A 26390-nucleotide genomic window follows, 5' to 3' on the forward strand; every position below is an offset into this window, starting at 1 on the left:
CGCTGCACCCCTGGGCTGGCCCTCTCATTTTTATTGTTGATCAGTCTGACTAGAGGATTCATCAATTTGTATTAGTCTGTATCAAAGAAATGATTTTTGGTTTTGTTTATTTTCTCACTTATATATTTGTTTCTCTTTCATTTATATCTGCTCTTATCTTTACTTTGCCATTCCTTCCTTCTGCTTTACTTAAAGATATATTTGCTCTTCATTGCTTTTACTTGCTCGTTGGGATGAACTTTTAGTTCATAGATTTGAAATCTTTCATTCCTGTTTACGGTGATAGATTTTCTTCTAAGCAAGTTCTACATGTGAAGAAGGTTTTGTTTATTCATTTGGTTTTTGTAGTTTTTTTTTTTTTTTACCTTGCTCAGAGTTAGCTCACATCCTTTCTCTATCTCTTTTCACTGTCAGTCTCCTAAAATGTGTAGTCCAAACTCACTGCTCCTGCCTCCTCCTCTCCCATTCCTTCTCTTAGTAATGTCTTGAACTTTGACTTCCATCCCTGAGACTTTCTCTTTTTTTTCTGTTTTATTAAGAAACAATTTACGTGCAATAAAATTCATCAATTATAACTATACTTTTGAGGGTCCTTAAAAAATGCAGTCATACAACCATACCACCAAAAACATGATTAAGATATTTCCATTTTCCAAAAAGTTTCCTCATCTCTTTTTCAGTCAATCTTTCCCTCTACTCCCTGGGTTCTGACAACCACTCATATTTCTTCTGCTATAGATTCACTTTCTTGAGAATTTTGTATATATGGAATCCTCACGCAGTGTGTAGTCTTTTATATCTGGAGTCCTTTCCTTAGCATAAGCCTGTTGAAATTCAACCATCGAGTACAGTTTATGAGGGTGTAAATAGCACATTCTTTTCTACTGCTGAGTAATATTTCATTGTGTGAATATACCATGAGTTTTTTATTCATTCACATTTGTATCATTTTCAATTGGGGGTTGTTATTGATAAAGCTGCCATGAATATTAGAGTATAAATCTTTGTGTGAAAATAGGTTTTCACATCTTTTTGGTAAATATACAGAATATGACTTGCTGAGTTTTATGGGGAGTTTGTGTTTAACTTTTTAAGTTTCTGATATATTATTTCTCAATAGAAGAGAGTTCCACTGGCTCCAGAGCCTCTCCAACATTTGGTTTTGTCTCTGCTTTTAATTTCAGCCCTTCTAGTGGATGTGTAGTGATATCTCATTGTTATTTTAATTTGAATTTCCCTAAGGACTAATGGTGTTGAGCATATTTTCACGGTTTAATTCCTATTTATATATCTTCATTGGTGAAGTATCTGTTCAAAACTTCCCATTTATTTTGGATAGTTTGTCTTATTATTGAGTGGTAATACTTTATATATTCTGAATACTGGTCAATCCTTGAATATGTACTTTGTAAATACTTTCTTCCTGACTTGCCTTTTCATACTTTTAATTGTGTGTATGTACGCATGTTTTGTTTTTGAAGAGAAAATTTTTTTATTTTGTACAAATAGATTTATCATCTTTTTCTTTTGTACGTTTTGAAATCTTTTTAACAGATGATTGCCTAATCCAAAGTTACAAAGCTTCTCTTCTAATATTTTCCCTGCATGTTTGATACTCTTATTTATGTCTTTAAGTTTTTGATGCATTACATCTCATTGTTTTGTGTGTGATTAGAAATAAGTGTCTAGGTTTTGATTTGATTCGTGTTATTTGCATATGGATAAATAATTCTTTTAGCACAATTTTTTGGAGACAATCCCATTTCCACAATAAATAACTGTGGCAAATTTGTCAAAAACTAATTCCTCTTTTATGTGTGTGTCTGTTACTGTGCTCTCTATTCTCTTCATGGATATGTATGTCCACGTCTATGCCAATATGACATTCTACAATTATAGTTGCTTTATAGTCTTAAAGTTGTATAGTGTTAGTCCTCCTTTTGTCTCCTTTTTCTTAATGATCACACTTCTTTGATTCCTTTGGTCCAATATAAGAAAACCTTTGTTTCATATATTTTGTCAAGTTTTCTCATTGTTTAGAGGGGAGGTAAATTCTTGTAAAAGTTAATCATGCCTGGCAGGAAACAGAAGTCAACCACAAGTTTTGATATATAGTATTTTTATTTTCTCTGTGAGGAAGATTGGCCCTGAGCTAACATCTGTTGCTAATCTTCCTTTTCTTCAGAGCCTAGGTTTTTTTTTCAAAATTTTGACTACTTCCAATGTCTCCAGTTTTTTGTTTGTTTGTTTAAAGATTGGCACGTGAGCTAACATCTGTTACAAATCTTCTTTTACTTGTTTTTCCTTCTTCTTCTCCCCAAAGTCCCCCAGTACATAGTTGTATATTCTAGTTGTAGGGCCTTCTGGTTGTGCTATGTGAGATGCTGCCTCAGCGTAGCTTGATGAGTGGTGCCATGTCCGCACCCAGGATCCAAACTGGTGAAACCCCGAGCTGCTGAACTGGAGTGTATGAACTTAACCGCTAGGCCACAGGGCTGGCGCCTGATATATAGTATTTTAAATTTCATTTATTTCAAAATGTTTTCTAATTTCGTTTGTGACTTATTTATAAATTTTTATTCAAAAACAGATTGGCTTTAATGTGGTTTGCGTAGAACTTTGTATTATTGAGTTATAGCTTAATTCCTTTTGGTAGGAAAACAATCATCTTACATTTAAATTTTTTTAATTGAAGTAACATTGGTTTATAACATTATATAAATTTGAGGTGTACATAATTATATTTCATCTTTTGTATAGGCTGCAGAATGCTCATCACCAAAAGTCTGGTTTCTATCTACTACCTTACAAATGTCCTCCTTTAGCCTTTTGCCCTCCCCCACCCCCTTCCCCTCTGGTAACCACCAATGTTCTCTGTATCTATGTGTTTGTTGTTGTTTTTATCTTCCTCATATGAGTGAAATCATACAGTATTTGTCTTTCTTCATCTGACTTACTTCACTTAGCATAATACCTTGAAGGCCCATACATGCTGTTGCAAATGGCAAGATTTAATGCTTTTTATGGCTGAGTAGTATTCCCTTGTGTATGTGTCTCTCTCTCTCTCTGTGTGTGTATATATATATATGTGTGTGTATATATATATATATATATACACACATCTTCTTTATATATATATATATATATATATATATACATATATATATATATATATCTTCTTTATCCATTCATCCATTAATGGGCACTTAGTGTTTCCAAGTCTTGGCTATTGTAAATAATGCTGCTATGAGCTTAGGGGTACATAAATTCTTTTCAAATTATTGTTTTCATGTGTTTTGAATAAATACCCATAAGTGGAATAACTGGATCATATGGTAGTTCTGTTTTTAATTTTTTGGAAGAATCCCCATGCTGTTTTCCATAGCAGCTACACCAATTTACATTCCCACCAGCAGTGTATGTGAGTTCTCTTTTCTCCACATCCTCTTTAACAATTGTTATTTCTTGGCTTTTTAATAATAGCCATTCTGATGGGTATGAGGTGATATCTCATTGTGGTTTTCATTTCCATTTTCCTAATAGTTAGTGGTGTTGAACATCTTTTCATATGCCTGTTGGCCACCTGTATATCTTCTTTGGAAAAATGTCTGTTCAGATCCTCTATTTTTTTAATTGGGTTGTTTGTTTTTTGTTGCTGTTGAGATGTATGCATTCTTCATATATTTTGGATATTAACCTCTTACCAGATATGTGATTTGCAAATATCTTCTCCCAATCAGTAGGCTGTCTTTTTGTTTTCTTGATGGTTTCTTTTGCTGTGCAGAAGCTTTTTAATTTGATATAATCATATTTGTTTATTTTTTCTTTTATTTCCCTTGCCTGAGGAGACATATTCAAAAAGATATTGCTAAGACCGATGTCAAAGAGTGCACTGCCTAGGTTTTCTTCTAGGAGTTTTTTAGTTTAAGATCTTACATTCAAGTCTTTAATCTATTTTGGGTTAATTTTTATGAATGCTATAATAGTTCTCTAGTTTTGTTCTTTTGCATGTGGCTGTGTAGTTTTCCCAACACCATTTATTGAAGAGACTTTCTTTCTCCGTTTTATGTTCTTGGTTCCCTTGTTGAAAATTAGCTGTCCATAGATGTGCGGGTTTATTTCTGGGTTCTTGATTTTGTTCCATTGATCTGTCTGTCTGCTTTTCTGCCACTACCATGCTGTTTGATTACTATAGCTTTGTCGTATACTTTGAAATCAGGGAGTGTGATACCTCCAGCTTTGTTCTTTTTTCTCAGAATTCCTTTGGCTATTTGAAGTCTTTTGTTGTTCTATATACATTTTAGATTTTTTGTTCTATTTCTCTGAAAAATGTTGTTGGGATTTTGATGGGGGTGGCATTGAATCTTTAGTTTGCTTTAGGTAACATGGATGTTTTAACTATGTTAATTCTTCTAATCCATGAGCATAGAAAATCTTTCCATTTCTTTATGTTTTCTTTGATTTCTTTCAACAATGTCTTAGTTTTCAGAGTACAAGTCTTTCACCTCTTTGGTCAAATTTATTCCTAGGTATTTTGTTCTTTTTGTTGCAGTTGTAGATGGGATTGTATTATTGATTTATCTTTCTGCTAGATTGTTGTTAGTGTATAGAAATGCAACTGATTTTTGTAAGTTTATTTTGTACCTGCAACTTTACTGTATTCATTTATTATTTCTAATAGTTTTTTGCTGTATTCTTTAGGGTTTTCTACGTATAAAATCACATCATCCACAAATAGTGGCAGTTTTACTTCTTCCTTTCCAATTTAGATAAGTTTTATGTCTTTTTCTTGCCTAAATGCTTTGTATAGGCCTTCCAAAACCATGTTGAATAAGAGTGGCAAGAATGAGCATCTTTGTATTGTTACTGTTCTTAAGTAATAGTCTTCAGTCTTTCACCATTAAGTAAGATTTTAGCTGTGGGTTTGTAGTATATGGCTTTTATTATGTTGAGATACTTTCCTTCTCTACCCATTTCATTGCGAGTTTTTCTCATAAACTATGTTGAATCTTGTCAAATGCTTTCTTGGTGTCTATTGAGATTCATGTGATTTTTATTTTTCACTATGTTAATGTTGTGTATCGCTTTGATTGATTTGTGGATTTTGAACCATACCTGCCTCTGTGGAATAAATCCTACTTGAATGTGGTGTATGATCTTTTTAATATATTGTTATATTCAATTTGCTAATATTTTGGGTATTTTTGCAACTATGTTGATCAGCAATTATTGGATTCTAATTTTCCCTTTTGGGTTGTCCTTGTCTGGTTTTGGTATCAGGGTAATGTTGGCCTTGTAAAATGAGGTAAGAAACACCCCATCCTCATCAGTTTTTTGAAATAGCTTGAGTATAGGTATTAAATCTTCTTTGAATGTTTGATAGAATTCACCAGAGAAGCCATCTGGTCCTGGACTTTCATTTTTTGGGGGATTTTTGATTAATATTTCAATCTCCTTACATGCGATTAGTCTATTCAAGTTTTCTATTTCTTCTTGATTCAGTTTTGGGAGATTGTATGATTCTAAGAATTTACCCATTTCTTCTATTTTACCCAATATGTTAGCATATAGCTTTTCATAGTATTTTCCTGTAATCCTTTGTAATTCTGTAGTATCTGTTGTAATTTGTCCGGTTTCATTTCTGATTTTTTTTTTTTGTGAGTCTAGCTAAGGGTTTGTCAAATTTGCTTATCTTTCAAAGAACCAGTTTTTAATTTCATTGATCCTTTCTGTTATATTTTTAGTCTCTATTTCATTTATTTCTGCTCTGATTTTTATTATTTCCTTCTTTCTACTGACTTTGGGCTTTGTTTGTGTGGGTTTTTTTCTAGTTCTTCTAAGTATAGTGTTAGATGTTTTATTTGAGATTTTTCTTATTTTTTTCTAGATAGGCCTGTATTGCTATAAATTTCCCTCTTAGTACTACCTTTGTTACACCCCATTTTAGTATGTTGTGTTTTCATTTTCATCTTTCTCCAGGTATTTTTGATTTCTCCTTTGATTTCTTCATTGATCCAATAGTTTTTCAGCAACATATTGTTTAGTCTCTACATATTTGTGATTTTCCAGCTTTCTTCCTGTAGTTGATTTCTAGTTTTATACCATTTTGGTTAGAAAAGTTGCTTGAAATGATTTCAATCTTCTAAAATTTATTAAGGCCTGTCTTTTTCCCATTGTATGCTCTATCTTTTACAATATTCCATGTACACTTAAGAAGAAGGTGTATTCTGCTGCTTTTGGATATGATGTTCTGTATATATCTATTAAGTCCATCTGGTCTAGTGTTTCATTTAAGGCCAAGGTTTCCTTGTTAACTTTCTGTCTGAATGATCTATCCATTGATGTAAGTGGGGTGTTAAAGTCTCCTACTATTATTGTATTGCTGTCAATTTCTCCCTTTAGGTATGTTAATAGTTGCTTTATATACTTTGTTGCTCCTATGTTAGGTGCATATATATTAATAAATGTTATGTCTTCCTGATTGAATGTCCCTTTAATCATAATATAATGTCCATCTTTGTCTCTTATTGTCACCTTGGCTTCAAGTCTATTTTGTCTGATATAGGTATGGCTGCATCCACTTTCTTTTGGTTGCCATTTGCTTGGAATATCATCTTCCACCCCTTCACTTTGAGCTTGTATTTTTCTTTAAAGCTAAGATTGGTCTCTTGGAGACAGCATATTGTTGAGTCTTTATTTTCTTTTTCCCTTGAGGAAGATTAGCCCTGAGCTAACATCTGTGCCCATCTTCCTCTATTTTATGTGTGGGACAACTGCCACAGAATGGCTTGATCAGCAGTGCATAAGTCTGCACCTGAGATCTGAACCAGTGAACCCTGGGCCACCAAAGCAGAGCATGTGAACTTAACCACTACACCACTGGGCCAGTCCCTGTTGGGTTTTGGTTTTTATTCCATCCAGCCACTCTGTGTCTTTTGATTGGTCATTCAATCCATTTACACTTAAGGCAATTATTGATATATGAGGACTCAATACTGCCATTTTATCTTTTCTTTTCTGGTTGCTAAATATTTTCATTGTTTCTTTTTCCTTATATTTCTGTCTGACATTTCAGTTTGGTGGTTTTCTGTGATGTGTTTCTCAATTTTCTCTTTTTTAGTGTTTTATGATTTTGCTCTGAATTTTAATTTTGTGGTTGTGATGAGGTTTGTATAAAAGGTCTTATAGATAAGATAGTCCTTTTTCTGCTGATAGCATCTTATCTTTATTTGCCTATGCAGGTTCTTTTCCCTCTTACCCTTCTATGTTTTTGTTGTCACAAAATATCCTTTTTGTGTCATGAGTTTGTTACCAAACTGAAGTGATTATAGCTATTTTTAATCCTTCCTTTTCCTTTACTCATTAGGTTATAATTGTTTACTAACTTATTCTGATATAGAGTTGTAATTTTCTAATTCTGTCTACTTGTCATCTTGCTCAAAATTTTGTATATCTTTGCCATTTTGTTTCAGGTGGAAGAGTTCCTTCCAACATTTCTTGTAAGGCAGGTCCAGTAGCAATGAACTTCCTCAACTTTTGTTTTCTGGGAAAACCTTTATTTCTCCTTCCTATCTGAAAGATAACTTTGCTAGATAGGGTATTCTTTGCTGACAGTTTTTATTTTTAATATTTGGAATATATCAGTCCATTGTTTCCTGGCCTGTAGAGTTCCTGCTGAGAAATCTGCTGATAGCCTATGGAGGTTCCCTTGTAAGTTATTGTGTTTTTCTCTCTGGCTGCCTTTAATATTCTTTCTTCGTCTCCGACTTTTGACGGTTTTATTATCATGTGTCCTAAAGAATGTCTTTTTACATTGAGATAATTGGATATTCTATTAGCTTCATAGATTTGTATATCTGGTTCCTTCTCCAGGTTTGGTAAGTTCTCAACTATTGTTTCTTTAAATAAGCTCTGTGTTCTTTTCTCTTTTCTCCTTCTTGGATCTGATTATCCTAGTGTTGTCCTTTCTAAAGGAATTGGATAATTGTCAAAGAATTTCTACATTTTTAAAAAATCTTAGTTCTCTCTCCTCTTCTATCTGTATCATTTCTAGGTTTCTATTTTCAAGTTCCCTATATTTCATTTGGATTTCTTATATTTTCTAAATCTATGCTGAAATTTTAAGTATTATATTTAATTTCCTTGAACATATTAAGTATAGTTATTTTAAATTTAGTTTTTGAGAACTCCAGTGGCTGGATCACTTGTGGGGATGTTTTTGCCATCTCTTATATCATGTGGGCTAATTCACATTGTTTCTTCTTCATGTGTCCCCATTATTATTCTTTTCATTGAGTGGTAGTATTGTATATACAAAGTTGTATAAAGAAAGTCTAGATGGGATTATCTTCTTCAGAGAGATTGCCTGCTGACCAGTGGATTTAGCAATCTTATTTCTTCTTATTTCAATTTTGGGAAATGAAATGATTAAAAGCTGGCCTTCACTCCCTTTGAGGAATTAAGTACATTTGGTTTACCTCAATCTGGCTTTGCTTTTGGGGTATTCAACTCAAAATATGGATGGTTTATTACCTCTCCTTGTCAGACTCTGGAAAATAGATTTGTCTCCCTCATTTACCTCTTTCTAAGTTGCCAGGGAAACTGGAAATTTAGGGGAAAATGGACCTCAAATGTTCAGCTCAGCTTAACCCTCTGGGTTTTTTTCTGTTCCTGATTTTTGTCACAGTAATTTTTATATCCTTATTGTCTCTCACAGGTTTGCAATCAGACTTAATTAAAGTACTTTCCAAGATTTTTCAGTTGCATCAAACTTCCTAATCCACCATTGAAATAATTCTCCCGCTATTTTTAAATAATGTTTCTTTGATTTAAGACACTAGATCTGTATACTCTGGTTGATAAGCACATACTGTATCATTCGAAAGTTGCCAAAGTGAAAAGAAGGATACAAAAGTGAGTGGAAAACATCAGGGAAAAGGAGGTGATAAATGAGCAAAAACAGTTCAGTAAACATATTAATAGGTAATTTGCTATCATAACTATAGACATAGGGGATTTATATGAGAAGAAATAGGAGTATATGGCAAGTAGCTATGTGATAAGTAAGGAGAAATGACTGTTATAAGAAATTTTCATATGATTTAAAAATTAGGAACAAAATAATTTACAAATTGGGCAAAGATAAAACATTAAGCTCACGAGAATCACAATTTAAAAATCTTTTCCAGTATTACTCACTATTTTCTTCATGATCTGATCTGAATACCTTACTATTTTCTTTGGAATGTCTGTCAGATCCCATGTGTATTCTCCATAAATTAATTCAACTACATTAATTCATATTACATTAATGTAATAAATGATTAAAGATAAATGAGACAATAACTTTTTGTTCAATTAATTGGAAAGGCTTTATTTTAAATGTAATATGACATAGTGCACTGTTTTGAGAAGTATAGCATTTTAAATTCTCATCTGTTCTTTCTTTTTGTGCTTGCCAGCTGTATTCATTAACCCACTCACCAAATATTTATTATGCATCTGATATGTTCTGGGAATTGTCCTAGAATCTGGAGACACAACAGTGGAAAAGACAGATTTACTCCCTGTAAAGCTCAGAATATAGAGGATAACAACAACCATGTATTTAGGAATTACAATGTGCCAAATACATCACATAAGTAATCTCATTTAACTTTCAAACCTTCTCACTGAAACATTATTATGATTGTATCCTGAGGGAAAAAAATAAGAATTCTTGAAATATTTTTAAGTCTTCAGCCCTACATAGTAATGTCAGATAATTTTGGAATTTAGGTGTTTCTAACTTTAAAAACTAGTGTGATGTTGCTTCTTGATTTGCATTTTTTTCTAGCTTAACAACTCCTACTTAGCTTATATTATTCTCTTATTTATCTTTGATTTTGAAGAATGCATTTTCCCAAATCTTATAATGCCCTTACTCATCTCAAGAGATGGGATCTGGCGGAACACATGAAAATATTTTATTTTTGTTATTGTACTCCAGTTCTTAATTATATTATAGGGATGGAAATTTTTCCTCTCTGGTACATAAGATTTATGTAGCCTGAAATTTTTTATGTGAAGATCAAAGACATTGCTGAGTGATACATGGTCACCTGAAAGTTAGATTCCTCTGATTTATTTGGAATATTCACAGATCAATTAGTATCATAGTAGTTCAAAAATGGCAAAATTCTACAAAGGAATAATACTGTCCTAAAAATACCATTTTTGATTTGAAGATGAAGATTTATTTTAAAGTTTATTCTTCCTACATATTCTGACATGATCCATTTGCCTACTCTGGAATTTGTTAGGAGGAGGCTATACTAGGGAGAAATTACATGTCATGGAAGAAGTCCTTAACTGTATATGAATCTTTACAACTACTTACAACTTTGAGTTATGCTTCAAAAATCATGTGTTTGCTTTCATGATGCTTGCAGGCAACATGAATTAAACTGAGAGACCAACAGGTTTCTTCTCCATATGATTCTAGAAAAGTGAGGGAGCTTGGGATTGCCCTGAAAAGGGTAATGTGGACGCTGATACAAAAGGTAATGCTATATGATAAAAACTTATCTGTGAATAATAGAAAATTGATTTACTGGACTTGAGTTGATTATCTTCAAGAGTATTACTAGCCACTTCCCAGTATTTAAAACTAATTTGCAATACAAAATATTTTGTAAGTGCTAGCTGTTTGTTTGCATAATTCATTTAAATTTAGAAGAGACTTTATCATCCTTACTGGTACAAAGAGTAAATTTTAAATCTGAAAACAGGAAATTGTAAAAATAAAAAAATTAAAGGCTTTTCAAATAAGCTTGATAAAAATATTCTTCATGAATAATGAAAGTTAAAACATTATCAAGTCAAATTAGCATTTCCAACAGAGAGAAGAAAACTTTAAAAATACATTCTTCCTAACAATTATAACTATCCTTGTAGCTACTTGAATCACAGTTTTCATTTTCAGATATCATCAGAAAAATCTCTTCACGCATCTTTTCTTTCTTTTTTCTCACTTTGACATTGTTTTTCAAATATTGGTGTGCTAGGCCATGAATAAAATGATTACTTAAATTTCTCCTAACCTAGAAAAATTCCTGTCAATACTTTTTGTGAAATTATTTGTATCGTGCTTCAATTTTTAGTTTTCCTTGGCATCATTCATATGAAAATTTCTAACCTCTTCCTTCTATAAAGTGATCTATGAAGGAAGAAAAAATAAAGAGCTTCATTTCAGGACAAAAAGATGAAATTTAAATGCTCATTATTTAAGGCGTATAATTATCAAGCATTGGAGATCCAGCTTTAAATCAGGGCATAAAGTGCGTAAATGCTCAGTCACCTCAACGCTACAGACTCTACAGGTCGCAAAACTGTTGATAGATAAGTAAACATCTGGCTTATTTCTTTGATAGAGTGATTAAAAATTCTAACTTTTGCAAGTCTGGCATGTTAATAATATGGTTGTTAATCATTTTCCAAACAATAACGGATATCTTTCAAGTTTATATCTCACTAATCTTATCCGGACTAACTTGTCCGGAAGCATTCTGAGTTACGTGTGATACAATCAGGCAATGAAGATCCATTTTTTAAAATTATACCAAAGATTTTTAAAAAATGTTTTAGAATGATTGCATTAATAACTTCAATTGTTTCTCTCTCTCTGTATCTGTAACCCTGCAATGATTTTCCAACCTTCATGCTGCTTGAGCCAATTGTTTATAATAAATCTTTTTCTCTCTATATAAAGACATCCTATAGGATCTGTGTTTCTGGAGAACACTGATTAAGACACCACTGGAACCTACTGGAGGATCAAATATAAATTGAGGGGAATTGCCATAGTGGCCCCAGCCAAAACCAGTGCAGATCAATCACCAGCTGGTCAATCCTGACAAGATGATCAGAGTCTCCTAATGGACACCAGCTGACTTCAGGTGGATAAGCAATAAACACTTATTTCGTAAGCCATTGGGGATTTTTATTGTTATTTAGCAACACTATAACAATAAATTACTTACATAGGAACTAAAGTTTCTCAATGCCTAAGATACTTTCCAATTATTAAGCACTTCTTGAAACTTTTTGTAACTTTAAATGTAAACAGGGCATTGTTTAGCAAGTGACAAACAAAATTGTATTTTCTTCAAATTTTCAATGAAAGCATATTCCAGAAGTTTTTCCAACTCATTATTCATCAAAACTACTAAATCTTTGAGTATTGTCATTATATTTTATAATTTAAATATGATATTTCACTTATGTAGAAACATCTGAGAAGTAAAATTGCTTACATTTAGTTATATCCATCTGAAAGCTACACAAATTATTTGGAGATGAGTTCAAACACCTTTGACTACAGGTCTAAATGAGGATGGAAAAGAATTTTTGACAGAAGAATTCTTGATGCTCTTAACACTTGTTTTACTTGTTGCTAGCTTCTGTAAAATATCTTCTTCTACAAATAATACTAAATGTTCAAGAAAGTAATGGAGTATTAGATACTCTAAGTTTTTATAATAAAATTCATATTGTAAATCTAATTCTTATGTTCAATTTTACAAATCAGTTTTTCTCTTTCCTGAGTAAAGGGTGTAAGTTTAAGCATAACTGAAAACATATATTAAGAATATTTCTAATTAAACCTAAAAAAATCCTTAAATACTGGAGGACAACAGAAAAAAATTATTTAATTTAGAATAAAATTAATTTTAATTTTGTCTTCAGCTAACATATATATATGTATATATATATACATACTCCAATATATATACATAACTCAAATTATGTCAAATTATGTATTATTTATAACATATAACATATATGCATATACTATATATGTATATATGCATACTAAACATATGTACATATATTATACATATGCACACATGCATATTATACATATGTATTATACATATGTGCATAGTTTGTGGCCCACTCTATTATTTCAGGGAATTCTAGAAACGTATCTAGGTAGTTATATAATTTTATCTTTTGTGTAATTGAAGCAAAATCCTAAGGCATTATTTGAATCTTTCTTTCCAGGAACTTCTCTGCTTCTTAGGATTGTAATACTCAGATAAATAGATATAGTTCCAAGGAACTGATACTGAGTTAGTAAACCCATCTCCTTTCTGTAATAATAAGTAATTTCTGTAATAATAAGTAAATTCACTTATTTACTCACATATCATAAGAACATTTATTGAATGCCTACAAAGCCCCAAATAAAGTTATTTGCTCTGGAAATTAAAGCTTAGACACTGTCCACGCCTTCAACTGGCTCATAGTCCTGAAATAACTTGGCAAACAAACACTACACTCAAATTCTTGGTTCATTTTGGAAAATCCTAAACTAAGACGACTAACAGGCTAAAGAAAAGTTCTCTGAGCTATGCTGTGACAGAGAGAGGTAAGTTAATAAAGGTTAGTGTTCATTTGATAGATGTAAACTGCTTCAGATTTCACTGACTAGTGGGTCCATAGCTGCTCTCTAGGACTGTATATATTTCCTCCAAGAAAAGTAACAGATCTTGTAGCTACAACAGGTTGTAGCTGATTGGCATCACAATCTGATTAAGGTTGTAATAATATATTGCCATTATTCACCTCACAAATCACTCTTTTAGAGACTTATTAGATAAATTCAATGTGACTAATACAGGAATTATATCTCCTCCTCTCACAGTTTTAATGGTGGCAGTAATTTTTGAAGTTTCCCCAAAGAGATGGCATTACGTTTAGTTTATTATCAAAGCGATAGAGGGTGCTACCTATGGGTTATGTAGATACTTAGATAGAGTGAGTGTGGCCACTTCCTGGGGCTTCCACTTAGACTTTACTACAATAGTAGCTCTCACTTAATGAGTCTAGGGACTATCAATGGGTCTGTGATTGCACTGGAAGTGCTGTTAGATGTACTTGGGCTAAGTCTTTATTTAACCCTTAACTCTTTGGGTCTCCATTCTCACTCTTGGACTTTAGTGGCATTTTGAATCTCTCTGGGTCAATATAAGCTCAGAGTTGGTATCTAATAACCCCCAAAGGTATAGCTACTTATCTTTCTCAGGTTTACAATCCTCTGGAAAATAGAGAACACATGAAGGAAGACTCGTAGTCTACACATATGACTGTGAAGAGCAGTCTTTCCTCAAAAAGAAAGTCTCCACCACAGTCAAGAGACCCAGGTCTGAGAACTAGCTTAGTTTTAGAAAACAAGTAATAGACCATGAATTCCCACTACTGTGAATTGAGTTAAGATGCTTAAATTTCCCCCCAAATTTATACAGCAAGTAGCACTTTAACAGGGTGCCTATCTATTTCATTTTTAGGAACTCGGTGATGAATTAACCATCACTAGAGATTTCTCATTAAACAGTACTTGGTGTTATCATTCCATTCCCATGGCTTACTGTGATAACTGTGCTCATCTCTCAGATAGTTAACATAACTTGACCTCTAATTCTCCAGGATCACGTTATTTCTATTGAAATAGAATAAAATTTCATTGCAGTATTCATATATCGTCTCTGACCTACAAAGGTGAGTCATCACAAAAGTCTTCAAAGATGCTGGTGTCCTGCTCAGCCTGGGGAATGGAATATCCTATTAGGCATTTGCAGGTCTGGTTAAGAAGTTTGCTTACAATTGATTCATTATAAGAAACCCATTTCCTACAATCCAAGATCTTTTTTTCTCTATAGTAGGCCTGAGAAATTCAGTCATTTCAAACTCATTAACTGTAGTCCAATATTGAGCCCAGGCTTTGATTAACTAAACTAGCAGACTATTAACACCATTCGAGGGAACTAAAATCAGCACATTGAATAAACCCTTACTTCTAAGACAGCACACCTTTGAAGTGATTTTACCCATTTGAGTCTATATTCTGCTCCCCTTAATCTAATACCCTTAAACCCCTTAAGTGGAAGTTTTGAGTGGTGGGCAAATGATTTGATAAACTTTAAGAAGACACTCATCTGCTGTGATAGTTAATTGACTGAAGAACAAGAAATTCAAGCAGATCAAGCTGGAAATTTTGCAAAATCCACGTGAGAGATGAGAGAGGCTTATATGAGGGCTGTATCGATGGTGAGAAATGGATGGATGCAGGAACAAAGATAATAAAGCATTCAAATCCATGTGGTTAATTTGACTAAAAAAAAAGATGGTTGATTCTAAACATAATTTGAAAGTGCAGCTTCTAAGATTTACTGGCAGTATTAGTTTTGATTTGCTATATTTTATAAAAGGTTAGTTGAAGATATGATTTTTAACTTGAGGGCAGTTTCATTCTATTGAGAACACTAAGAATGGAAGTGGCATAATCATATACTTGATTTTTCAAAAAATGGCTAGTTGCATGATGAACAATATAATAACAGAGACAGGGAGATAAAATAGGAGATTTTTCAAAATGGTGATCCAAACAAAAGTGGCTATAACATAAAGTAGACTGAGAACAATAGGGGTGGGAAGAAGAGAGCTCAGAAAACTTGGAAGTGAGAAAGAGGATTTAGTTATATGTCACTTGGAAAAATGGAAATTACAGCATTGTTTATAATTGAGATTTTTTTGAAACTACCTAAATTCTCTGTCAATATGGAATTTATCTAATTGTACTATACTACTATCAATTAATAATTAAAAATAAAAATTTCCATGGTCATGAGAAATATTACATGTATATTATAAAATCCTCACTTATATATTATTTAAAGAATTAAATGGTTGCTTTTGTTCTGTAACAGTTCATGGGTCCAAACTGAGGACTGGCTGTTAGCCTCAAGAATTGTTTAATCTTTTTATCTTTAATTCCGCAAAATAGATCATAAAAAGATCTATTTTATCTTTTTATGTTAACTAGTTATACATGATTTCATGTCACAAGCTCTGCCAAGTATTTATGAATCTGTGATGCATCCAATACGGTTACACTCCCTTGGCTGACATATTATGCCCATGTATCACATGAGAAAACCAGGACTTTAAATTGCATAATAAGACTCAATCTAGATAGTCTAATTTCAAAGCCAACACTTTTTCAATCATTTATGCTACCTTTTAGTAAGATCCAGATAACTGGATGACATAGGTTTCTGAAGTTAAGCAAGCCCTTTTAGTCAGTCAGTCAGAGAATTGTAGAGAAAACTATTTTCCTATAATTTCTCCAGGTAATTTACTTAATTCTGTAAACAGAAATAGTTGAGGGCTATTGGTTTTCAGGCTACAGAGAGCTAAATAGTTCCCCAATATGCTTAAGATTCAAACAGTATTGGGTTAAATCAGAAGAAGAACTTTTGAATAATCCTATATCTCGCACTTGGCTATTTTCTCTTCAGAGTGCAAAAGTTGTGAATACACAGACATTTTTCTGTTGTTCCTATAGATCATTTTAGCATCCGAACTGGTTACTTTAGATTACCACGCAATTGCTCACATCCCTCTGGCAGTAACATGTCTACTTTAGAAAATGTGATATAATGAATTTATAATACTGAACTTATTGTTGCTGTTATATATCAAGAAATATCAAGAGAAAATTATCCTGGAGCGATAAGATTTTTCTGGTCCCCTGTTATGTGTATTACCATAGAAATGCCAGGTACTAGAACTTGCCATATTCTAGGGAAGTTATTATAATGTCCAGGTTTATAAAATTCCCCTTTTTGTATCAGAATTGCCTTGCTTCCATAGTGTATAGGAATCTATGTGGACAAAAAAATTTTGCAAGATTTTATATTAGTTATGGGACTTTGGATACAAGTAACAGAATCTGATTCTGGCCGCTTAGCTAAAGGGTAAAGTGGAATCGGTGGAGTAAAGTAGAAAACTAGGCTTTAAAATAATTATGGTAAAAAGAAATTGCGGTGCTGTTATGAAAGGATATTGGTGCCAATTGACCAAAAATTCACCACACATTCTAAGGCAAAATGATCTGTTACAGTTTACCTTAATCTGGGATTCTAATGGGTCACACTCACACATCTTAGTAGATACTTTTTACTAAGGATTTTGAAAATTAAGAGATTTGCAGAAAAGCTGGCTAAGATTTAGGTTGTATTTTATTAAAATTTCCTTTTTTTTTTCTCTGAAGAGTTCACAGACAATTTAATATACTACTGGATATTTAGAACATATTTATTTAAGTGGCAGTAAGTTAATCCTTTTCCTCAGTAAAGGGCAGATACCCTGACCAGGCTTGATTTTATATCTGAAAAATAATTTATCATGCTAAGTGCATTCTTAACAAAGCATAACCAATGATAAGAAATTTCATTATACAGCTTCTTGACTGATTTGGAGAAGCTCGATTATCATACCTTTTGCATTAACTGATGTTTTGGACGCTTACACATTATGGATTTGTTACCATTTCTGTGATGCATTTGCCCTCTAAAGAGGTCAAGCTGTGTGCAATTGCTATTCTGGCTTGGTATACACTCACTATAATTTTGATAAGTAATGGATAGTCCAAACTCTTACCATTCTCCAAACTAAACTACATCTGATAGAAACAATCTCTCTTTTCAAACAAAATAAACTGTAAATGATTTATTCACATTATTATTTAATCAAAGAATGATATCCTAGGAATAGATGAATATAATCTTATGAAAAAATCAGTTACTGACTAGCAAATGTCATACTGATTATTTATTCCTGAAAAATGAATCTCATTTAAGCTCTCAAGTCATTACCCAGAGTTCCCCCAAAAGCTAGGGTTTCAGTGTAAACCCAAGTAACTGTGTCTTGGATGTCACTTCCCTTCCTTAAGGGAAGAGGACAGAAAGGACCAGTGACTACAAATTGATTAACTACTTCCCTTTAAGTGAATTAATTGTTGTTTCCCCCCCATCCTCCCCAGGGAATATCGCTTGTAATTCACAGGAGAAGATCAATAATGATAGACATTTCAGGCCATGTGGGAGGGAAACTGAGACGTTTTAGTAGTGCTAAATTTATAAGTTATATCTGTTGAAAACATACCGAAAGCAAGGCATCATTTTTAGCACTTCACGTATATAATCTTATTTTATTCTCACAATTGTATTTATTGTACTATACCTATCTGAGAAGTGAGGGAACTCTATCACAGAGATGCAAAGTCAACTTCCAATGTCTGACAGCTAATAAAGGATTTTAAGTCAGATATTCTGAGTCTAGGGCTTTCACTCTCGAAGATAAATATTACATAGGAAGGAGCTAGTCCCTAAGTGTCTGGCCTGGCAAATAGCAGTTAGTATAACTGTGAAGCTTTGGACTTTGGACTAACCAGTCCACTGCCTCTTTCTCAACACCCAGGACAGCACCCCCAAAGTGGCCCAGATGCAGGCCATCAACTGTGGTGGTAGGAGATGGAGATGTAAGTGAAACTTGCCTACTAATCACTTACACAACCAGTGTATTTTCTGGAAAATGCATCCCCACCATCTTTGACAAGTATTCTGACAATATTATGGTAGATAGAAAACCAGTCCACCTGGGTTTACCGAATACAGCTGGACAAGAAGATTGACAGACTATGCCTCCTATCTTATCCACAAACAGATATATTCTTCGTTTGTTTTTCCCTTGTGAGCCTTGCATCATTTGAAAATGTCCATGCAAAGTGATATCCTGAAGTGTGACACCATTATCCCAACACTCCCATCATCCTAGTGGGAACTAAACTTGATCCTAGAGATGATAAAGACATGATTAAGAAACTGTAGGAGAAGAAGCTAACTCCCACCATTACCCACAAGGTTTAGCAATGGCTAAGGGGATCAGGGCTGTAAATAACGAAGTGCTTGGCTATCGCACAGTAAAGCCTTAGGACAGTGTTTGATGAAGCTATGATAGCAGTTCTCTGCCCACTCCCATCAAGAAGAGGGAGAGAAAATGCCTCCTGTCGTAAATATCAAAGCCCCTCCTTCCTTGCCCTGACCCTCTTAGAACCTTTATACACTTTGCTTAAAAGTGGTGGAGACTTTGCATTCTGTGCTAAGTTTTTCTCACAGATTAATTTTTCCATAAATCCAGTTAGAATTAATTAGAAATTTCAAAGTTTCATTTGTTTAAATTATAAGAATTCAAACTTTACATTCCATTAAAATTTAACCCTAAAATGACAAGGCTTCTTAAAGACTTCTTTTTCAGTAGCCCCTATTCTTGCTTAGATCGAGTTGCCAAAATACTCTGAATTAAGTTGCTTTGTGTGGTACAAACAGTAAGCACTTTACTGTTTTAAAGTCTTTTGTCTTTAAAACACTGATACTAGGAAATTCAGACACTTTCTAACTAGTTTTTAGATATGTAAAGCAAAATATCCTCCTTAATGAAATGTTGCTTTTTAATACATTCAATAATTTGTCAACCAATGTTCACTACATAATGTACTGTGTACCATAATGGAATGACTATAAACTAGTTTATTAGCTTTTGTGAGATTTTGAACAGAAATCTTACACGTTTCCTCTAATGAAGTAGGCTGCTCTTAGTTGTGGGTGTACTGGGCTAGAGTGTGTGAAACACTTGACGTGATCAAAAGATGAAGACAGTATTTTGACAAAGATGAAGTGGTGATTAACTTACACTACACTGGACATGGAATAATTAAGATGAATAAAAGTGTCATGGGTAAAATTTTTAAAGGTTAATTTCTGTCAAATGCAGTAGATGATGAAGAAAAGTTGGTATTATCAGTGTTGTCTTAGGATTTTCGTTTTTCTTAAACCTGCCATCTCGCCCCAAATTGGGCATTTAATTCATCTTTGAACTGGTCATTTCTGTACTTGATAATTTAGTAAGTGCTTTTCTTATAGAACCCTCCTTATTCAGCAATATGTCTCCGTGTATTGTAAAATCTTTCTCATAAATCAGTAGAACCTTTTACTAGGTAGATTAGTAAAATGTATTCCTGATTTCACATTGCTTTATTTATAGGTAATACTATACATGCTTTCCTTAGTGTTCTATAAAGTAGGAATAAAAATCATGTTTTAAAGGTTTACAGTCTGTAAAATATTTTATTTTTAAACTATGAATCTTCTTACCATCACTGTCTTGCCAGATTACCAACACTGTAACTTGAGGAATCCTGACCCTACTCTTTACTTCAGCTACATGAACAGACAGTTTCTATTGCTGCTTTGCCTAAAAAATGTTTCTTTGTGTTTGTGAGGTTCCAAAAACTTAGTGCTAGTGCTAACAAGGTTCAGAACAAACTTAGAAACTGGAAGAATACAATGTTGGACCATTCCCACTTTCAAGAACAAACTTTTTACAACTGATAGTTGCAGAATTGTGGGATGTTCTTACAATGATTTTTTGCTAATGCAGTTAGCAGCGTATTTTGCAAGTATGGTTTAATAAATCCTTGAATCATCATATAAAAGAATTCTATTAACAACTCTATCCACAAATTTGAAAACTTGGATGAAATGGACCAATTTCTTGAATGACACAAGCTAACAAAACTCACATAAGGTGAATACATAATCTGAATAGCCTATATCTATTAAGGAAATTGAATCAACAATTCACAATCTTCCAAAAAAGGAAGCATCTGACCCAGATGGTATCACTAGGGGATTCTACTAAACATTTAAAGAAAAAATGATACCAATTCTCAGCTAACTGTCCATAAAATAAAAACAGAACGCATCTTAACTCATTCTAAGAGGCAAGCATTACCCTAGTACTATAACCAGTGGAGGACATTAAAGGAAAGGAAAACTACTGACCAATATGTCTCATGAACGTAGCTACAGAGATTGTCACCAAATATCAGCAGAGTGAACCAAAAAGTGTATTAAAAAATTATACACTGTGACGGAACTTATGTGTAGTTTAATATAGATATTAATGTGCTTGCATTTAGAAATATTTATAGATGTATGCATATACACAGGTTAGGACACACAAATATTTATCTTTACTTTGTCAGCTGAGAGGACCAATGAGTGATGACACGCCATTAGCAATGCCCAGGTCTTAGTTTTTAATGCCTTTCTCCTGTATAAAGAACTAGGGTTCCTTGGAAAGTGGCTGATCCCAGGATGGGGGATCAGATAATATTGGAAAATCATCTGAAAAAATGTGAAAGATGCTCACATAAACTGTAAAACTTTGAGGAAAAGCATAAAAGACCTGTATAAATGGCAAGACTGCCAGACTGCCAGAGAGACACCTCTATACCGTAAAAGTGATGAGTTTTCCTTAGATTATTCTATACATTTAAAGCCATTCCAATCAAAATACAAAAAAAAAATCTTTTTTTTAATTGAGAATCTAATTTTAATTTAGATTATATTCATCCAAGCACCTACAGCAAATATTTAAAATAAGTAACTTAGTATGGAATAATGGAAGATGAGTCTGGAGCATTTTACAGTGCCTGAAAGTAAGAAAGTGCTCACAAACAACAACAAAGAGCAACAAGAACAACACAAACACATTGATGAAGGTTTGTCAAAGGGATATAGGAGCTGACTGAAAGAATTGATAGCCAAAGTTGGAACAATTTGAGCAACTGGAGAAAAAGAATACTATTGAATTATAACTCAAAGTATAAAATAAATGTTCCTAAATCCATACTGATATAAACTATTGATTTAAAAAATGACCTATAAAAACTGTTGATTAAATAAATTTTTCTTCCCATGCAGAAAAATTCCAAAACGTTTATATGGACATTCTGCCTTTGAGGGAGGAGATCATAATTCCTCATGCCTTAAATATGGGCTACACATGGGGACTTCCTTCCAAAATTAAAGTATTGAGAAGGGGAGAGAAAAATGAATAATCTTACAGTGATGAAACCTGACAAACCCTACCATCTCAACCAGGTGATCAAGGTCAATGAACAGTGAGAAATTATGTTGGTAGTACATAGCCTTGATATGATGTGATAAAAATGGCATTTAGCTCTCCTGTCATTCTCCAAGAAACATATAATCCTAGTCTAATCATGAGAAAATTATCAGCAAATTACAATAGAAGGACGTGCTACAAAAATATCTCACCAGTACTCCTCAGGACTTTCAAGGTCACCAATAATAAGGAAAGTGAAAAACTCTTTCAGCCAGGAGGATGCTAAGGAAACACAACTAAATGAAATATGGTATCTTGGCTGCAGTACTGAAATGAAAAATGACATGAGGAAAAAACATGAGGAAAACTGAAAAACTTAAGAGATAAGAATGAAAGGGTATAGACTGTCTCCAGATAAAAAGAATTCGTTCTTGGGCAGCAACACTTATGTGTATCAATAAGGATCTCAGATAGCATGGATTCAGCTGAGTGGAGGTGCTTCTCGAAAGTGCTCATACAAATGACCTTATATTTAGCATCATACCAGCATATTCTTTCTTTTGAAAATAAACATTACATGCCATTATATTTTTTTGGATTTTGAAAAACGCATTTGATAGTGACATGTACTATAATCAACAATGGTTCATTAGATGGGAAAAATGTTAAGTTGATAGTTTTCTTCTCCTACCAGCAATCCCAAGAAGTGCTCAGATTAAAAACAAAACACAACAACAAAAAAATTAAAGTTCATTAACAAGTCATTTTTTAAAGATTGGTAAATAAATCATTTAATGAAGACTCTCACTTTCAACTTAATGCCCAATTAATTGCTCTAATGAAAGAAACTAGTGGTAATCCCTTAGAATACTGGGAATCGAAAAGCTTAATTGCACATTATTGATCCTCAAAGTGTTCATGCTAATCAGTACAAAAACATCATTTTGTTAATTATGCTTCTACTTTTCTTACAAGTTACATGTTTATTTAAGTCATATAAAGTACATGACTGTATGTGCTCAGAAATGAATACATGAATGAGCTCTAGTTCATTGGGAAACACTACGCCTTAGGCAATTTATAAAAATGCTAAAATTTACATATAAGTCAATTTAAAATTTTATGTAAAATGTATATGACTGAACCAACATAAAACTAAGTAAAAATTAGTATTGACAATGTAAATATTAATAGAAAAAGTTGATTTGCTATACCAATATAAGAACTTATTTTATAGTTATAACAATTTATTGATTTGTGATAAAGCATTTCTTCCTTGTCTTTTCCCTCAATTATTTATTTTAATAACTGCAACTATTTACATATGAAATGATAGATTCCTTTTATTATTTAACAACTCTGGTAATGTTGAACATTCATTAATTATATTAGCGTATTTGTCATGGTGAGTATATAAGTTGAATACTATCATGTATGTGTATGTAATATTTAAGTGGAAATGTAAAAGTAAATGGCTAACATCCATCACCTCATACTATTACAAAAAAATTATTTTCTTCTTTGTGATGAGAAATTTTAAGACGTACTCTCTTAGCAACTTTCCAATATACCAAACAGCAGTGTTAACTATATCCATCATGTTGTACATTACGTAAGTTAAATAAACTTACTGTGGTAATCATTTTGTATGTCAAGTCATTATGCAGTATATCTTAAACTTATACAATACTGTGTGTCAATTATATCTTTACATAACTGAAAGAAAAAAGGCTATTTTATTTATTTATTTACTTTTGCTGAGGACGATTAGCCTTGAGCTAACATCTGTTTCCAGTCTTCCTCTATTTGTATGTGGGTTGCTGCCACAGAATGGCGGATGAGTGGTGTAGGGCCATGCCTGGGATTTGAACCCACAAACCCAGGCTGCTGAAGCGGAGCACTGCGAACTTAACCACTATGCCACGGGGCCAGCCCCCCACAAAAGGCTATTTTCAATAACTCAAATATGATAATTCAAGAAAAAGATTTTATGGACACATGTTTTATTTACCTTGGGGTAAATACTGAGAAGTGGATTGCATAATTTTAACTTTTAAATATAGGAAACTGCCAAATGTTTTCTAAAGTGGCTGTATAATCCTCATTCTGAAAGTTCCAATTGTCCCATATTCTTTCCAATACTTGATTTTATCAGTTTTTTAAATTTTTAGCAATTCCCTCTATATTTCACATAGTTTGTCCAATTTTCTAGTTGTTTAAGTGGGCAGGGGAGGGCAGTAACACAGTCTCTGTTACTCAATCACAGACCAAAGCAGATGTCTGTCAATTTGACTTGTTAAAAAATGCACTAGCAATATTTAATAAAAAATTAATTTAAAAATAGCAATCTGAGAATAGGAAATCTTATAATCAAAAGGGAAAACAAAATTGCTGAAATTAAATTTGTGTGTGCCTATATGGGTTATAAACAATAGAATCAATATTACCAAAATCAGAACTAGTTATTTGAAAAAATAATGAAAGGAGAACTAATAAAATATGGGGGCAAATAAACTGGGAAATCTGTTATCAGGATAAATGTGGCTGCAGCAGGAGGAAAAGGACCCTGTGAGTAGCATAATAACTAAAGTAATGAAATTATAGGAACTAAGAAACAGGTGGGCTATGAGATGGAAAAGATTACATCATTAAGACCCAAACAGTCTTAACACAAAAGATCTATATTTAGTTGTATCTTTTTTTCCAACAATAGCAGTAATTCTTTCTGTTGAACCCCTTGATAATTCTCTGTAGGCTTACAGCTACCCACTTAAAGGAAATTCCTAAGAAATTTTTAAAGATCTCTCCTGTAAGAACAATAAATCTTTTTTAACTATAATGAGTGTCAAAAAACTGTTGTTTCTTCTTATCTAACATACCATAACAGCTGTTAGTAATGATATATACCAAGCTCTATCTCTTTTAATTATCATATTTATCTATTTTTTTCACATTAGTTTGAATAACTTGCCCAAAGTCACAGAGCTAGTAAGCATCCTGTCCTAAATGTGACATCTAGGCTGGCTGAGACTATTACCAGAGTTTCAATCTCTGTGCTATATGGGGGCAATTAAAATAATAAATATCAAATCAGCATAACCTATTCTCATTATTTAAATATGCCACCTAGGTCAATCTGTCGTTTCAATGACATGAGAAAAAATATAACCAGAGAAAGGGCCCAGAAAAAATTCCACTCAAATATAATGTTTGTGAAAATACAGTCATGAGTATCTTTGAAAATTACTATGGAAGTCAAAAATATCTGATATCTAATTTTGTGTGATCAGTAATTAAATGACTTTGATAGTTCCTTTGATATCTAGCCCCACCCTAGTTATATACAGCACTTCATTTGTCTATTAATAAATCTCGGATGATAAGAAGTTTATCATCCTTTTCTTTTAAAAATATATACTTTTCTGATATTAGGATTATATAGTTGCTAAAGAACTTTTCAAATCAGAAACTATCTTCTTAATTCAACCAAAATTGAATTAGAATATCATAGCACTTCTATGAGAAGTATGAACCCTATCATATTAAATCAGATGAAATAACAGTTCTAAGTCTAAGGCTTCTATGGATGGGTGTTTTTATCACCAGTATTTCCTCAACTAAACTGAAAGCTTTTCTAGTGATATATATGAAAGTATCCTGAGCAGACCAAGGATGTTTAAATTAAACCATAAACAGAATCCAAACATTAATACACATCCTTGTTTATGGAATGCAATTCCAATTACCCAAAATCTCCATTGAGTATAATTTTCTCTCTGATTCTGTCCTGAATGCATAAAGAGTGGAATATTTGCATATCTTTAAACTATAGCCTGAAATAAAATGATATTGGCTTTTCTCTATTCAAATTTACTTTTACACGTAGTTAATTTCTGATTGAAAAGCTTTATCTTCCTATTAATTTATTCCCATTATAACACAAAATACCATATGTCTTCTATACATACAAGTCTATATGTATATACAAGTCTTTTCTTACAGAGCCGCTCATTTCCTTGAGACTCATTGTCCTGGGTAAACGGAAAGTATCTCTACCATCTGAGGTTAGGCCACTGAGTTACATCTGCACGCCACTCAGCAAGGTCAGTCTGGTACTGAAGAATCATTTAACCTCAAAATTCATAAGGGAAAGCAGTTATTTTCTCTTATTTTTAAAATATAAATAATGTTCCTATGTGTCTTTTTTTAAATGCCATAGTCAATTAATTTACATTGGACATATTTTAATGACAAGAACCCATATCAAATCTCAGACTTGCCTAAATTTAAGCTGATAGAGCATGGACTCATAAGCACTTGTTTCCTGATTGATAGAAAACTAGTGGATTTTCAACAAAAATATATGTCATAAGACTCTTGTTAAATTCTTAAGAAATATTTCATATTATTCGTCATATTTTGACATAACAAAATCCAGACCAAATTGTGGCAAGTTTCATCAATACTGTTTATAAGTTTATAGGAATGAAAGTTGGTATATTGTACTTTTTCTGAATGCCTTACATTATTTACACATAGTAACAGTTCTGTTTTTAACTTTCCTGTAATAACTAAGAGAACAAAATGAAAGGTGT

General features: G+C 32.7%; 1 pseudogene; it reads left to right on the plus strand.

The window, feature by feature from the left end:
* Positions 1 to 16746: 16746 nt before the first annotated feature.
* LOC100063921 (ras-related C3 botulinum toxin substrate 1 pseudogene) lies at positions 16747 to 18898 on the plus strand (annotated as a pseudogene).
* The last annotated feature ends 7492 nt before the right edge of the window (positions 18899 to 26390 follow it).

The sequence above is a fragment of the Equus caballus genome, chromosome 17 (assembly GCF_041296265.1).
Source record: "Equus caballus isolate H_3958 breed thoroughbred chromosome 17, TB-T2T, whole genome shotgun sequence".
Lineage (NCBI taxonomy): Eukaryota > Metazoa > Chordata > Mammalia > Perissodactyla > Equidae > Equus > Equus caballus.